Genomic DNA, 18,380 nt, shown 5'->3' on the forward strand with positions numbered 1-18,380 from the left:
TTCCATATATTTTTCAATGATCTGATGGTAGTTTGAATTATGATATCCAAATATGGTTATTTTTAGTTGCATTTAAAGGGTAAATTATTGGAGAACTTGGCCTAAAATAATACACCTCAGTGCAAGGCCAGGTCTTGTTTACCCACAGGCATAAGCAAGGCACACAGCTGCAAGTCCAGGGCTCAGGACGCAGGCCGAGCAGGCGTTTCCAGAGCAGCTGAGATCCACTATGTGGGAGAAGCTTCTAAGGCTCAACATGAGTCTAGTTCTGCTCATTGTCACTGGTTTTTAAAGAGATGTCCCATGAAACAAAAATAGAGGCCAAGACCTCTCCCACAGCTGACGTGTACGACGGACCTCGGGACGAGAAGAAGAATGAATCTGTGTCTCCCAGGCGAGTCAGATGCACAAGCCTGGAATCTCTGTCAGGGTATATTATCCGAAGGCTACCTGGGAAAACACGGGTACTTTAATGTGTCATTATTCCTTCATTTGGGGGAAAATAAAATTATAACCCTAAATGGCTCATCTCTTATTCTAGTTAACATGGGACAGCTGTTGAGATTTCATTTTAGAGGGACTAGACATTCACAGATCAGAGGTGAGATGAGAAATCTGCTTGGCTCTGAACATGCGATGAGCTGCCCCACAATGTTAACAAAGCACCAACCATAGGACCCAGTAGACTTGCTTCCTCCAGGGACTCATTCACAAATATAAACATCCCACCAGCTCTGCAATCACGACTTCAGGCCCATCCGCTTGAAGATAAGGAGTCAGTAATGATGACACCATTACATTGCAACATAAGCTTCCATTATTCCATTAATTTTCCTTAAATGTGCAGGAGTATAATTTAGTTATTCTTAAATTTCTAATCTGAATTAATATTAAAGACTTTTTAAAATGCAAAAATAAAATGTCGGTTTTGTCAAGGTTGCCACAGGTGGGTTTTTTTCTTCAAAGAAACACAAAGAAGATTAATTAAAATATAGAACAGAATTTAAACAGCCATACCGAGAAATACCTAGACCTGCATATATTTTATTAAGGTCCCAGTGCATGAATTTGTGCACCTTGAAAGGAACTGTGGGCCGCGAGGCAGTGGTGGGCACAGGGGTGGGTCTCGGCCCATCCTCCGCACCCCTGCCTGGCTCCTGCAACTGTGGCCCCAATCCTGCCACAGCTTCTCCCATGCGCTGACAGCAGCAGCCCTACTTGCACCCGCTGATGACACGGAGCAATTGGGGCCGGCGCCAGCAGCAGGTACGAACTGCAGATGCTGCCCAATCACTCCTCAGGAGCAGGGGGAGGTGGAGAACCCATCAGGGGCGATCGGGGATGGCAGCCACCACTCGCACCTGCTGACAGCGCCGAGTGATCAGGACTGGCGCCAGGCACCAACAGCAGGTGCAATCAGCGACTCCGGCGCCAGCCGTGGGTGCGAGCGGGGCCGTCACCAGCAACAGGTGCAAGAGACAGCTGCCAGTCCCCATCACCCCTCAGGAGCAGGGGGAAGTGGAGAAGCCCTGAGGGGCAATCGGGGCCAGCAGCCACCCCTTGCACCCGCTGCCAGCGCCAAGAGATCAGGGCCAGCACCGGGCGCAAGCAATGGGTACAATGGTGGCTCCAGCACCAGCAGCAGGTGTGAGCACCGGGCAGGCCAGCGGCATGCAAGAGCAAAGAATTTCAGTAACCACCAGAGGCTCACCCCCCTGACAGCGATTGGTGTCCCACCTTGGTCTGGCGCCGCTGCTCACCTGCTCCACCATCCTGCCACAGCCGACGCCCGCCATGTTCACACTCTGCCGCCTGCTGCCAATGCTGGCCATGTTCTGCATGCGCCCCCTGGTGGTCAGCACACATCATAGCAAACAGTTGTTCGGTTGTACTGCCATTTGGTCTATTTGCATATTAGGGTTTTATATATATAGAAGATAGGGTGAGTTGGTATTCATCCTTGCTTTGCCTCATTTTAATGCATTCAATGTTCCTTTCCCCATCATTTCATTCCAATGCCCAGAGTTGTAGTGTTTTTATAGAAAATCTCTTGACATGGTTACTTTGCCTAAATAACATGCAGAACACACACCCACCAAAAAAAAAAAGGATGTCAAAGAACATGACATGGTAAAAGCAAACACAGTTTACTCTCCTTTTGATAATTTCACATTTTCAAACTCCATGGAACTTGCTTGCCTCTGACAGTTTGACCTGGTGAATTACAGCATGCTCTTGTTTCTCAGTAGTAGAAAATTTCAAACATACACAAGTGTGAGAAACAGTATAATGAGCACACGTTTTATCTCCTACTTAAGAATTGTCAACATTTACCAATCTCAGCATGTCTCACATTCTTTGATACATTATAGTTTAGGTTTAAACTAGATCCCATAAACCCAAGGGTTTAAGGTATTTCCCTTTCATTAAATACTTGGGTTTATGGGATCCAGTTTAAAAAAAATGTTACATATACAAAACTTTTTATGTATAAATATTTATGTTATATACATAAATTGTATATATAGAAATAGCTCTATGCATTATAACTACATATAATGTAATATATATACTTACATATTACTATATATAACTATAGGTTAATATATATTTATATACCCCTATATATAACTATATATATATGTATATATGTATACATATATAACTATGTATAAATATATAACCTCTACCCTCATGAATTATATATATATATAAATATATATATATACACATAGCTCTATGTGTATATGTAACTATATATAATGTTAATATATACTTATGTATTGCTATAGTATATACTCCTACATATAATTATATATGTGTGTAAAATATGTATATAAATTTATGTGTAAATATATAACCTCTTCTTCCTTAAAGATGAAATACTTAGTAGATGCCAACTTTAAAAGGACAACAGAATATAAGAGTTCTAGTTCTGAGTCCAACACAACACACCACATGAACCCGTTCATATCACTTACATTTTTATATTTTCTGCCATCACTTTCCTATTTTCCAAGGTTAAGAGATTAAAAATCACTTCCAGATCAAGATCTTGTGATTTCAAGAGAATACATTTTAGTTGTATGCATACCAAAATTATCATTATCATTTGAGATCTTGTTCTAATTGCAATGCCTCTGTCACAAAATTTTAATTTTCCTTTTGTTAAAAAATACAAAGTTAAATTGTTCAAATGTGCATAATATATGTTAAACTAACAGCAAAACTGGTAACCAGGAAGTATGTTGTACACCCACAATATATAAAATCTATTTTTATTATTTCCCAATGTCATAAGAAGAATTCTTGAAGAATGGGGTATAAATTTCTTCAAACTCTTCCATTAGTAATATGAGACTGAAAAAAAAAAAGTATAACAGAGGAAGATTGAAATTCACGACATGGAGCAAAACAATAAGTGAGTGTCCCGGAATCCAAGGACACAGCACTCTCAGACCCAGACTCGCAGAAAAGACTTTAATGTGAAGACCCCATAACAGCTCAGAACTGGATAGGAATTGGTGCTCGTTTTCTGTGTGGCAATAACCACAGACTGAGTGGCTCAGAACAACACGAATTTTTACCTTACAGTCCTGTAGGTTGGAAGACTGACCCAGATCTCGGGGCTGAAATCGAGGGGTCAGAGGGCTGCCTTTCTTTCTGCAGGCCCCAGGGCAGCAGCTACTTCCTGCTGCATCTCTGTGGGCAAAGTTCAGTCCCAGCAGTTGTAGGACTAAAGACTTGGGTCCTTATGGTGCTCAACATCCTGGCCACTCCCAGCTTCAGTCATCTCTGAACCAACAATGAGACGTCAGCTCCTCCTCGCATGGCCATCTCTCTCTTACACAGCCAAGAAGGCTTCTCTGAAAGGCACTCAACAAATAACTCGTGATAAAGTTGGAAAATCTAGAATATTCTCCCAATCTCAAGGACCACAGCCTTGATTACATCTGCCATGTAGGTAACACATTTCCAGGTAGTGAGGATTAGGGCATGGACATCTTTACCAAAGAATTGCATCTTCAAAATCAGCAGTAATCGACCCATTTCCCCGATTTCCAAAGTCAGAAAGGGCACCTCCATTGCATACAAAATAAAATAACCTCCCACAATACTGAGCCTCCAGAGATTAGAAAGAACAAAGTGAGGAAATTGTGATTTCATGAAGAGATTGCGATTACTCATCTGTCTTTTATTGTTCATTTATTCATCATTTAATAAATGTTTATTATGGCAGCACTATCCCAGGTGATAAGGAAGCAGCTATCAATAAAGCAGACATCACACCAACCGCCGTGGAACTCAGTCTAGAGGCGGGAACAGGTATTAGGTAAACACCTGCACTTGGAGCATGTGGCCTAGGGTTTTCAGAGCTTGTTGCAGAAGGAACTGATAACATTGGCATAGATGCTGTCAAGGAAACATCCCTGAGCAAGTAACATTAAGTGGAGAAATAAAAGATAAGTAGGAGTTTGCCTGAAAGGTTGGTGACAGGGAAACGAAAACACTGAGGATAAAAAGAAGGGGTGAGAGCCGAAGAGAACAATGTGTGGACAGGTGATGAGATGTGAAAGAACATGGCCTTCTGCAGGAGGAAGTAGAGGACCAGAGAGATAATACAGAGAGCAGGCCGCCCTTCAGATCTGCAGAGTCCAGGGAAGACTCCCACTGCTGACCCCAACCAACTTTCCTCCCCACCCCAGACCCATCGTGCCCTCTGCAGGCTTCACACACGTGTGTACACATTGCAGTCTACATGTCTGAGTTCCTGCATCCTCCCCATATGGCCACCTCTTGATCACTACTGGGCAGAGGGGGGCGCACACTGGTGACGTGACTGTCAATGAAAAGACAGATTTGGGAAAGAGGCCGCTGAAAGCCCTAACGGTGAGCTGGGCCTATTTGAATTCTGGGGTCCATGGTGCCTCCTCTTGACCTGCAGAATCCTTCCCCAGGAGGAGGCCTAAGGCTGAAGCGCGGCCCTCGTTCACAGTGCCCGTCGAAGCGCCCGCGCACGCAGAGATTAAATTCTGAGCGCCATTAGCAGGTTTGTTTCCATAAAATGACTTCAATAAGCGGAACATCCATTGTCAATACTAAGTGTAAAATGCTAATTTGCTAAGTCAGTTTTGGTTTTTCTAGTGAATGCTAGGTTTTCTGTTTGTTTTGCCAGAGCTGACTAAAGGCTATTAGTAGATTAATGAAAATAAAATAGACATATGTGAGACTGCACACTATTAACTACTAAGGATAACCCGGTATATGTATCATGACCCGGTAACCTCTGTTCTGCCACAGGACCGAGTGGGGTCCCCAGCATGTAATACACAAGTAATTAATGTATGTCCAATACAACCAACTTACTATTCAACCAAAGGCAGTATTTCCATCTTAGTGCAATGCTAGTTATTCAAAGAAAACTGCCCAGATACCAACTCTGCACCATCTTATCTGGGTTTGGAGCCACCTCTTCCTGCACAGCAACCGCACTGAGTCGGGTACCACCGCCTCGCTCTGTCCCAACCTCATCGTCTGAGGCCGGTTTACCCTGACCCCGCTCCCATAACCTTCTCTGTTTGCATGAACCCACACTAATTTCCTACCGATGATTCTAAAAATAACTTAATCTTACAGAAAATAGAAAGATATATGTGGACATTGATTTAATTATTCACATAATTCTCTACAATCATTTATCACCCAAAGTTTGAACGTACATACCCCAGAGTCACTAGCCACTGTTATAATAATATTTAGGAATTACTAAAAAGTCCTAATGTACTAATGAGGATTTTACATTTCTTAAACCATTAAGTACAATTTTTCTCTTTTCAATCACTTTTCAAGGAAATCATCCTATGATACATATCTTCATATTTCTCATTACAGTATAAAAAATAACACATCCCTTTGAAAAATGTATAGACTATATAAATGTAAATAATGAATATTTCCTATAATCACAGCATTAAAAATAAGAAAAGAGTCAACCTTTGTTAAAATTTCCATTAAGTATCCTTTCAGAACTTTGTCTATGCAGTTAGAAATAAAGGGATTTATTTTGATACAAAGTAAAAGTACATTAAAGATATTCTCTACTAAGCTGCTTTATTTCCCTCATTGCTTGTATTAACATTTACAGCATGCATTTTTGCAGATGCATATATATTTATGCATACATATTTCCATGTCAAATATACATAATTCTATCACACTCAATTTAACAGCTGTGATTCATTATTACAAACAGTACTGTTACAAATAATTTTATACAGTATAGGAAAAGGTTGAGAGCATGAACTCCAAGGCCAAACTCCAGGGATTTAAACCCTGGCTGGGTCAAGTACTAGCTGTATGACCATGGGCATGTTACTCAACATCTCTCTTCTTCAATTTCATCATATGTAATGTGTGGATATTTATAGTACCAACATCAAAGGGCTGACTGAAGAGAGGGTTATTAAAATAAAAAGTGCTTAAATGATGCATGGCATATGCTAATACTTTGCTACAATAATTAAAGTAATAAGGAATAAAAAAACAGTAAAGAATATCATGAAACCAAAAGTTTGTTCTTTGAAAAGATTAACAAAAGTAAGAACACTTAAGTAAACTAACCAAGAAAAAAAGAGAGAAGGCTCAAATTACAACCAATAATGAAAGAAGAGGCAACCCTAAGGACCTTACATGAATAAAAGAGATGATAAGTGGATACTGTGAAGCTCTGTATGCCAACAAATCAGATAAAAGTCTCATGAGAAGAACATATTACTAGAAAACATACTACCAAACCTGACTCAAGAAAAAAATCAAAAATCAGAATATACAATAACAACTAAAGAGATGGAATAAATAATCAAAATCTTCTGATAATTCTAAAACCCATGCCCAGATGGCTTTACCAGTGAATTGTACCAAATACTGAAGTAAGAATTATTCTGATTCCAAAAATAAAGATACCACAAGAAAAGTATGCCCCCACATTTCTCATGAATATACAGAAAAACATCCTCAACAAGTTACTAGTAAACTGAATCCAGTTTATAAAAACTGTGTATGAAAACAATTATATATTATGACCAAGTGAGATTTATCCCAGAAATCCAACGTTGATTCAACATCTGAAAATGTTAGTTTAATACAATTTATCAGCAGAAAAAAGGACAAAACCACAGGATCATCTCAATATACACAGAAAAAGGATTTCACAAAATCTAGCTCTTTCGTGATTTAAAAAAAAAAAAAAATTCAACAAACTAAGAAGAAAGGAAACTTCCTCAACCTGGTAAAGCATGTCTACAAAGGCCACAAGAACATCATACTTAATGGTCTATAAACAATATCTCACTGGAGCTATTTCAAAACGTGTCTACTATGGAGTTATGTCCAGCAACCTTTCCAGACGTTTTATATATTGTTTGCAGGTTCTCTCTCCATTATTGCTTTTCGTTATCTTACTGTTTAAGGGGACCCCTAGCCCAAAGGTAAAGGGAAACACTCTTAATAGTCATACTAATCTCATTCCTCATTTTAAAGGAAAGTTTCTAACACAGAATCAAAGCAATTTTAAGTCTTATGTTTGCCATAAATTTTGGGAGAGACCCAGGTCCTACCTTCCATCTCCATGAAGAACTTTCAGAGGCTAGCCTTGACTACTGTCTTCCTCTTTGAGTGCCCTTGGTAGTCACCGTCTGCCTCACAGATGTAAAGATAAGAACCTTTTGTGTTCTCTATTGCTTAACACTACGTGACCTTTGAAGGCTAAGCCAATGCCCATAGAACTCCCAGACCATCCCAGCATACACTGGGCTACCTCACCTTGGCCTGCCCACACCAGTCACTTAGCATGTAGCCCTGAACAGATTTCCAACAGCTTTTTCAGAATTATCAATTATAGTTTATGAATCTTTAATAACAGGACCTTGTTTCTCTAATAAGCTCGTGTGGACATGGCCTGCATTTGTATTTCCATGAAGTCTTCACACAAGCCCTCACTAAATATTGGTCAAATAGATGTCACAGAGTCTTTCGAAGGATGTACTATCATTCCATGCAGTGTTTATATGGTACCCATCATCCTTTCACATCCCATGTAGGACGTGTTATTTTCAAAGGTGAGGGAGCATGAATTGAGAGCACTGGGTTACCCGTTGAGTGAGCCTGGGAGGGGAGGTTATGTGTTCTTGTTAATTAGCACAACATCAACATTAGCGACCAGATGGTCTTGGAGGTGAGGGCCTGCACGTGCCCGTCCACTGGAATGAGGAGCATCTCGTTTTTCTGGCGCATGCTTTTTTTCTAATTTGTCCATTCCGCTGGAATGGTCAGCTGCTTGCACAGCCACAGGCGAAGCAATTGTAAGGCGCTATTCTGGAGGTAACTCAGGCCTGTACTGTTCACTTGAACAACGAAAAGGCTGAATCGTCCAACTAGTGCCGATAGAACTGATGTTAGTACCATCGTGGAACCTTCCCAATTGTGAGCTATTGATCAGACAACTAAGCCAGCACCCAGCTGCTTGGCCATCGTTCTCTGGCTCGAGACGTTTCATGTAATGACCTGTGTGCAAGATCCAGGCCTCTCTCACTCCTGCGCACTGCTGACTTCAAAACAACCTGGCTTTATCAGCACGCTTTGTGGGGCTAGATTTTTCAGGTCTGCCAGTCTCACCATAAAAATGTGAGTAACATCGTTAGATGAAATAGTACATAAAGGAAACTTCAGCAATAAAAATTAATAGTGTATCCACTCACTGCCTAGGGTCCGCTGCTTATTGAATCAGTCCAGTTGCTAAGGATAAAATCATAAAACTTACTAAAGGAAAGTGACATAAAAATATATTTGTTTATGATCGTTCAATACCAGGAGGGGAATCAAATCTGTGATTTGAAAACTATTTTTCAAAAATATACCAAAATTCAGAATAAGAAGCAATTTACCTTCACTCCGTAGGGTATGTGAAGACTGCAGGAATATGGCAAAGCAACTCTCCACCACGCGCAGTGTTTCAAGGTGAGAGAAAATCCTTGTCAAGTCGTAGCAGTGAAAGCAGACGAGGGACGATGATTAATGCAGCTGCTGGCAGGCCAGAATAGAGCTGACACCCAGGCACTCCCCATCATAAGAAGGCACGAGAACCTATTACCTCTGCATTCTCGTTGCTGACTGGCTGTTTCTAAAGTACTGTGGGCCCACGTTTAAATGTGTGCAACTGTTTTCAGCATTAAAGTAGGATTATGGAAATTGTTGGTGAGCCATATTGCTTGATGGTTCCTATTACTCTTAACACATAAATTCTTTGGTTTCCCCAGTAGTCGCTTAGCAAGTCCTAACTCAACACTGTTCACACCTGTGTCTCACACAGTTAAGGTGCGGGGAAGGGGGGATTTGATGTTTCTAGGGACACGAAACATTGCCACATGGAATGCCCCACTCGGGAGGGTTACTTGGATAACAATGCCTGTCCTTGAACAAACACCAAACACAAACACAAATGTCCTTCACCGAAATCTTTCACCTGACTGACCGACTCTTCAAAGTGATTTCTTTTTTCACTTTTGATCTACAGGTTTGGGGATCCAAATCGTGTCCCCTCTGACATGGAATACTTCTGTGCCACCTTCATTATTCCTAATAAGAAAATTAGAGTACCATTAAGAGTACTCTACTGAACTGTACAAATTAGGCGAACAGTAGCTGTTGTGACAAATGTATCCCCAAATGGTCCAAACGATGTAGATTAGTTTGTTCTTCACACAACAGTACTGGACAGGTGAGCCTGTTGTCAGGGCAAGTCTCCTCCATGGACTAATTCAGGGACTCAAGTTCAAGGTCACTTACTGTCTCCATCCCCACCAGACTAAAGGGGAGGGAAGCAAGGAGGACCACACACCGGCCTTAGGGACAGAATGGGAGTGACATGCCGACACTGGCTAGAATTCAGCCACTAATACCTTTTGGGGCGGGGAGAGGTACAAACCCAGAAAACAAAGGAAATACTTATTTTGATGAGCAACTAGTTGCTTCTCTCACAGATATATAACTTAAACCTTTGATACATTTTAACTTGATGAAAAATGAATGTTTATTTTTATTGAATTTATTGGGGTGACATCCTATATAATAAAAGGGTAATATGCAAATAGACTGAACAGCAGAACAACCAAACAACCAATCAAAGCATAATATGCCAATGATATGCTAAGGCTGCTCAATTGCTCGCTATGATGTGCACTGACCACCAGGGGGCAGGCAGTCAACTAGTCAACCAGTCGCTATGACGTGCACTGACCACCAGGGGGCAGATGCGCCAACCAGTAGGTTAGCTTGCTGCTGTGGTCCGGCTGATCAGGACTGAGCTAGATGGGCCAGACACACCCTGGAACCCTCCCGTGGTCCTTCCCCAAGCCGATCATGCACCGGTGGGGTCCCTCAGCCTGACCTGAACCCTCTCGCAATCTGGGACCCCTCAAGGGATGTCAAAGAGCCAGTTTCAGCCCGATCCTGCAGGCCACTCCCCTTTGGCTCATGGCTGGCGAGCACTGCTGTGGCAGCGCAAGCCTCTCCCGATTGGGACTGATTGGGCATGAGCCTGCGGCAGGCACAATGGGGCCGGGATGAGCAGGAGAGGCAGGTAGGAGCTGCAGGTGGCATTGGACTGCAGGTTTTGGCCTTATCCCTGCAGGCCACCCAGAGGGACCCCACCCATGCACGAATTCGTGCACCAGGCCTCTAGTTGGTTAATAAAATCATATGGGTTTCAGGTACACAATTCTATATACATCATCTGTCTATTGTATTGTGTGTTCATCACCCTGAAAACCTGACCAATTTGGTAATTTACAAATTAAGCATAAATTCAGAAGACTCTGATGTACTGTATTTCATAATGTATTATATCTACTTTTCAGATAAGAAAACTTGGGCTCAATGTGACTTAATCTAAGGTCCCAACTTCACCTCGTCTTTAACTACAAGTTTAGCTTTTCTACCACACATTTTCAGAGTTCCCAGTAAAATATCAAGAATACTAACAAAGCAGTGTCTACTTTGTATCAAACCTGCTTATTGATCCTTCCTTCCATCAATACCTCATGTTAACCTAAGCCAAAAATTGCTGCAGAGGTAATAAATATGTTACAGAATTTGAGAAAATACATGAGAACTTGACCAAATACTAAAGATGCATAATAGGTACTCAAGTACATTTTTCAAACATTGTTTTGACATTATAACAACGATGAATCCAGGCCCAGATGGTTTTGATGGTGAATTCTCCCAAACATTTAAGAAGGAAAAAGTATCAACTATAGACAATATCCTTGCCAAAATATAAGTGAAGTGAATACTTCCCTTTTATACTTTTGTTTGGCCAGTATTACATCAATACCAAAAGCAGAGACATAAGATCAGAACATTACAGACCAATATCCCTCGTGAATAAAGAAAAATTATAAACAAGACCTAACATATTAAACATAGCAAGATATAGAAAACCTAATATGCTGTAACCAAATGGTGCATGGAGAGACCCTGGAAATGTGAGGCTGACCCAACATTAAAAAATCAACCAACATAGTTTATCATATAGACAGACTAAAGGAAGAGCCATAAGGTCTTTTCAAAATATGCATAAACAGCATTTTATAAACTTCCACATCTACTCATAGTAAAACAAACAAATAGACATCCTCTTAGCAAACTAGAAATGGATAAGCACTTCAAGTAGCCTGATAAAAATTTAAAAATTGCAGCAAAAATCTTATTTTGTGGTAAGGACTGACTATTTTCCCCAAACTGTAGGAAAGCAAAGATGTTCACTTGCCCTTATTCAATATCACACCCACAAGGCAAAGGAAAATACATAAATTGCATGATTATCTATCACACCCACAAGGCAAAGGGAAATACATAAATTGCATGATTATCTACTCAGAATGTCCTATAGAATCAAAAAGCAGGGAAGCACGGTTCCTAGGACAATCAGTGAGTTTATAAAGCCACAGATGATAGGACCAATACACAAATTTCAGTATTTTTTATGTACTAGCAATAACAATTGGAAACTGAAGTTTAAACAGTAACAACACGTTAGGAGTTTTAAAAAGATCCAAACTGGTTCCCAGCTTCCACATCCCTCCTCCTTTCCATATCAGAGCGCAAGCCTCTGCTGAGAAATAGTAATTAACCAGTTCTAGCTGCATTCTCTGGGACTCAGCATCATCACTGTCCTTGAAATAACCTTCATGCAGCATCTTGGTCCTCATAACTGTACCAAACTCCTGCTCCTAAGCATCATTTTAGCTTGCATGTTCCCATTTCTTATGTCTGTCTTAGCATCTTGGTTGCTGATCTGAAATTCCTCATCTGGGATTCTGCTCCATACACTAATCACCTACTAAGATCAGGGCATTTTCCCTAAATGCCAGTTTAGAATTTAAAGACCCTGCTGTGACAGATTTTTGGGTTCTGGTTGTAAGGACTCCTGGGTATTATTCTTGCTAGATTTTAATTTCCAAATCTCATCCTCATTCCCAATGAACTATCCCTCTTCTTCACTTTGCCCCCTTCTCCATTTCCTTTCCAAACCTTTACCCAAATTTAATTGCCACCTTTCTACCTTGTGAGAGGAGAAAACTGGGCAGTGTAGTCTCTGCATCGGCTGGGGACCATGGACATGATGGGCCCAATAAGGTCACATCCAGAATGAGGAGAGGCTCCAGGTGCTGAGTATGAGTGAGATGGTGACCAAGGTGAACACAGACATGAATGAGGCAGCTCTTCTGCCTCCAGGTAATTTCAGACCTGCAGCTCCCAGGTCCTTAGAAAACGACTCAAAGCATGAGGTCTGGCTGCTATAATCTTGGGTAAGTTCCCCTCCCCACCTCTGGAGAAATTAATAAAACTCTCCCTCCTGTCTAAGTCCTCCCAATCTCTCTAAGAACTTGGTCTCTACTGAGACAATCCCATTTGCTCCACTCTCAAGAAGAGTAACAGAAGCATGCTACTCTTGTAGATCCGTTTTCAGTGGGCAAGCTAGAGGGACTCAGAAAGGGAAAGTGCTCAATCCGAACCCTGGAATGGGCACAAACTTCACCTCCTAGGTAGGATAAACGTCACCTCATACCTGCAATTGTATCAAATATAACATCGAAAACAGATGAGCCCTGGCTGGTGTGGCTCAGCTGGTTGGAGCATCATACTGTACACCAAAAGGTTGCAGGTTCAATTCCTGGCCAGGGCACATACCTGGGTTGCCAGTTCGATCTGGGGTGCTTTCACTCAGCTGGCATGGCTCAGTGGTCAAGTGTCGACCTATGAACCAGGAGGTCATGGTTTGATTCCTGGTCAAGGGCACATGCCCTGATTGCAGGCTCATTCCCCAGTGTGGGGGAGGCAGCCAATCAATGATTCTCTCTCATCACTGATGTTTACATATCTCTCCCTTCCTCTCTCTGAAATCAATAAAAATATATTTTAGAAACATTTTTTAAAGAAAACAGAAGAAAGGTTCTTCATTGAAGCCAATCCATGTGATTATTTGGATATGCAAATTTGCATGTAGGAGATAATAAACCTTGATCACCTCATTAAGTTCTTGGGTATTTTCCACAAAGTAATAATAGTTACAACAGAGTAGTTCTTTATTACAAGATGTTTTACTCAAAATTCACTTATTTATACCAATCTCAACAACAGGAATTGGCAGGAGAATGTCAATATTCCTGCCCTGTATCTTCCTGCATTTAACTAGATGATCCCATGCCATTACATTAATCTACCCATTATCCTACAGAGCCCAGATGCCAACAAGCACCTTCCATTGGAAGTCTCTTATCATCGCCCCCATAGTCATTAGAATCTAAGCCGTGGTCTTTCTCTACTGACCATCTGCCTCTCTGGATTTATTATTTCTAGTAGTCCCACCATTGTTCATTTAATGACACAAAGAAAGTTCTTTAATCCCCTTTCAATTATCTCTTTCTTTTACTTATCCCACCAACAAACACTCAGTCAACTGGAAAAAAAAAGTTTCCCAACCCATTCCCTCGTTTGTATTCCCATTGCCACTGCCTTGGTCAGGTCCCTGTACTCCATTCTTTGGCCTTTGAATTACCTCCAAACCAGTCTTCCCGGCTTCAGGTTTCACTTCCCATCAGTCATCCAGTCTCCACAGCCCTCGCACACAAATGGAAGGGACTTCATTTTCACCCTAATAAAAGCTTCCAGTGACTCACAGCAGAAAGTACTCAATGTACATTTGTGAAATGAAATATTAAAATAGTACTCAGGTTGTCCACCATGGCACTCTGCAAAATGAGAGGCACGCAATAACTGAAGTGCATCTTCCCATTGATGTTAATGTTTAATAGATCTTGAAAGAGGGCTGAATGCACAGAAATCTAAATATTTTCTTCACAGGGAAGGGAAAGAGAATCAGTTCCAAACATATTTCTGAACAATATTCCAGAGTGCCGTTGCTCCCACAATCCTCTGCGTCCCCAGTCGCTAGGAGAGAGGTACCTCTCCTTTTCCCTCTTCCTTTCCTTAAGAGTTGCCTGCTGGTTCTCAGCTTGAAGAAGATTCTACAGTCCTTACTGGTCATTTTTCTTGGCATTACCATATTTTGAAGCACAGTTAACCTAGTTTTCTAGTGTGAGCATTCTTTTTGTCCATCTTTAAAAAATGAAATAATTTAAAATATTTTTAATCTGTAAACTAGACAAGAGTTAGTTCTACAGTGTCCAAGTCCTTCCAGCAGTTGTCTCTTATAGGGATGAGCAGGGTCATGGGCATGACCTGTCTGCAGCAGAAATAGGCCTTCTTGCTGCTGTTACCCCGTCTTCACGTATGCCAGCATCTCTTGGAAGGATGCTAGTTTAATGAATCTTGGAACGAGTTTTTCATTGAATCAACAAAGAGCTTATAGTGCACTGTCTTCTGCTAGTACTTCTTCCCATAATTGTCAGACTATAACATTGGAAGTACAGGTTCACTCCCTCTGTGGAGTTGCAGGCCAGGCCAGTGACATTTTGTACAGCTTTGGTCTGTTTGCTAGAGACTTAGATGAACTGAGTGGTTATCCAGAGGACAAGATAACTCCTTAGAATTTTCCCCAAATCCTTCTACAACTTAAAAGGAGGAGCCTCTATACAGAGTACCTAGGGGTGACTGGGAAGAAAAAATGCACTTTAGAAGAGATAGTTTTGATGATTGTGGTCCTAGTCTCAACCCAGGGCTTGATGATGACCATGGAAGTTCTTCTCAAGTATCTGGTTATTATGACAAAATGGATTATAAAGATGACATATTAAGAGATGGAGAAAGGTATAGGGATGATTCTTTTTTTGGTGAGACCTTGCATAACTATCATAAATTTGACAGTGAGTATGAGAGAATAAGACATGGTTCTGGCCCCTTACAAGATAGATCCCTCTTTGAGAAAAAAAGGGGCATTCCTCCAAATAGCAATATTGAAGACTTCCATGGACTCTTACTGAAAGGTTATCCCCATCTTTGTGTATATGTGATTTTCCAGTTCATTCTAATAAGGAGTAGAGTCAACATATCAATGGAGCAAGTCACAGTCACCAATGCTAGCTGCTTCTTGAAATCTATCCATAATGGAACCCTGACAATGATACAGGCCACACAAGGGGTTATCCCTTCATGTTGCAACTATCTACAAACACAGTGCCAGGTATTTGGGGGCCTCCACCTCCCTCGTTTCATCTTGGGGAACCAGCAGTCAGACCAAGAGGAAACCTGGGTGCTGGAAATGGGAACCTGCAAGGACCAAGACACATGCAAAAAGGCAGAGTGGAAACTAGCCAAGTTGTTCACATCATGGATTTCCAACGAGAGAAAATGTGAGATATCAATTATTACAGCTGGTGGAACCATTTGGAGTCATTTTAATTCATCTGATTTTAAATAAAATTGATGAGGCATTTATTGAAATGGCAACCACAGAAGATGCTCAGGCTGCAGGGGATTATTACACAACCATACCAGCATTAGTATTTGGCAAGCCAGTGAGAGTCCATTTATCCCAGAAGTATAAAAGAATAGAGAAACCTGAAGGGAAGCCAGGCCAGAAGTTTGATCAGAAGCAGGAGCTTGGACGTGTGATACATCTCAGCAACTTACCTCATTCTGGCTATTCTGACAGTGTTGTCCTTAAGCTTGCTAAGCCTTATGGGAAAATAAAGAATTATATACTGATAAGGATAAAAAGTCAGCCCTTTATTGAGATGGAGACAAGGGAAGATGCAATGGCAATGGCCGACCATTATTTGCAAAAGGCCCTTTGGTTTCAGAGGAGATGTGTGAAAGTTGGCCTAAGAAACACAAAAAATTGGTACTAAGGATTCCTAACAGAGGCATTGACTTACTGAAAAAAGATGTCCCGAAAAAGGTCTTATTCTCCTAATGGCAGAGAGTCTCCAAGTGGTAAGAAATCCAAAACTGATGGTTCCCAGAAGACTGAAAGTACAACTGAAGGTAAAGAATAGGAAGAGGCCCTAGCCGGTTTGGCTCAGTGAATAGAACATCAGCCCGCGTACTGAAGGGTCCCGGGTTGGATTCCAGTCAAGGGCGCATACCTCAGTTGTAGGCTCCTCCCTGGTCTGGGCCCTGGTCAGGGCGCATGAAGGAGGCAACCAATAGATGTGTTTCTCTCACATCTATGTTTTTCTCTCTGTCTTTCCCTCTCTTGCCCACTCTCCCTAAAAGTCAATGGAAAAATATCCTCGTGTGAGGATTAAAAAATAAGAATAGTAAAATAAAATGAAAGAACAAGAAGAGAAGTCAGGTGAAGATGGTGAAAAAGACACAAAAGATGACCAGGCAGAATCAGAACCAAGCATGCTTCTCGAACCCAAAGATGAGCTACCGGTAGGTGAAGCAGCAGCAGCAGCACTGCTAGAAAGTGGCAGTTCAGGGGAGATGAGATCCTGCTAATTTAGATGATGTGACTTCTGCTGGGAAAAAGATGGAGATGTGAGTGCTTCAGCTGCAAAGCAAAAGCTTAAAAAGCATCGTTTCCCAGGGAACATGGAAGGTTTTGTCAAACTAAATGAGGCTGGATGAGGAAGATTCAAAACTTCAGAAACTTCATAAATCAGGCATGGCATTTAAATCTGGTGACAACTGGTTGAGATTAAGGTGGACAAGATCAAGGAACCTGATCAACAAAATGAAACAGTGCTGGAAAATGGAATTAAAAATTAGGAAAATACAGAACCAGGCGCTGAATCTGCTGAGAATGCTGATGATCCCAACAAAGACACAAGTGAAAATGCAGGCGGCCACAGTGATGGAAACAAGGACGACTATACAATCCCCGATGAGCATAGCATTGGACCACATCAGCCCAATGTCCCTGTTCCTGTTGGCATAGACTATGTGATTCCTAAAACAGGGCGTCACGTAAGCTGTGTTCACTCTTTTACACAAATGAAGAAGTTGCAAAGGATACTCATTACAGCAGCCTTCCTCATTATCAGAAATTTAAGAAATTTCTGAATTAATTGGCAGAAGAACACAAGCAGAAGGAAGTTTAAGATGTGCAAGAAGCTTAATGATTTCAAAGAAAATAATAGTTCATTTTTAATGTTGACCTTTTTAAATACAACACTAATAATGAGAAGAAAACTACTGTACTCCTTTGTTTTAGTGAAAAAATAATAGACGTCTATTCTTGTGTTAAGTGTTATAGCAAAAACATATAAGGTTAAATTAATGACGAATTTTTGTTTTATCAGAATGGTAACAGACAACTACTTTGTAGGTACTGACTTCGTAAGCTACTTAACACATTACGGGCGGATCACGAGCATTCTCATGTTTTCATATTACACAGTGTTTTACATAAATGTGAAAGGCAAGCCTTAAAATTAAATACCCATTGCATTTTGAAGTTATTTCCTACATGTTCTTTCAAGCTAATATCTTTTTAAAGTATGATACTTTGTAAAACTTTTTTTGTACCTATTCAATAGAAACTTACCTGGCCACTGGGTAAAACCAGCAATAAGACTACCGGTGCGAAATGTACTAAGACAATTTGCACCACTAAAAAAAAAAAAAAGATACGTAGAACTATTCAAAGAAATGAAATTTAGTACTTCTAAGCTTCAAAGAAATGTCAAAAGTTTAATTCCAGTCAATAAAGAACAAAAACAACTGTATTTTCATTACTTTCATCTGAAACATTCCACACTTTAATCTGAGCCTTGCAGACTTTTCATTTGGAGTTTGAAGCTTTTTTTATTGCATTTCATTTTTTGATAACTTCATTAACTGACATTAACAATTAAAATACAGGTTCAGGTTTCTTTTAATGTTATACTGTTATTTAGATAATAAGAAATATT

The 18,380-nt window shown here is 40.8% G+C and overlaps 1 pseudogene; it reads left to right on the forward strand.

Moving 5' to 3' along the window:
* Positions 1-296: 296 nt before the first annotated feature.
* LOC103299958 (matrin-3-like) lies at positions 297-17,567 on the forward strand (annotated as a pseudogene).
* Positions 17,568-18,380: the final 813 nt, after the last annotated feature.

Source organism: Eptesicus fuscus, chromosome 19 (assembly GCF_027574615.1).
Source record: "Eptesicus fuscus isolate TK198812 chromosome 19, DD_ASM_mEF_20220401, whole genome shotgun sequence".
Lineage (NCBI taxonomy): Eukaryota > Metazoa > Chordata > Mammalia > Chiroptera > Vespertilionidae > Eptesicus > Eptesicus fuscus.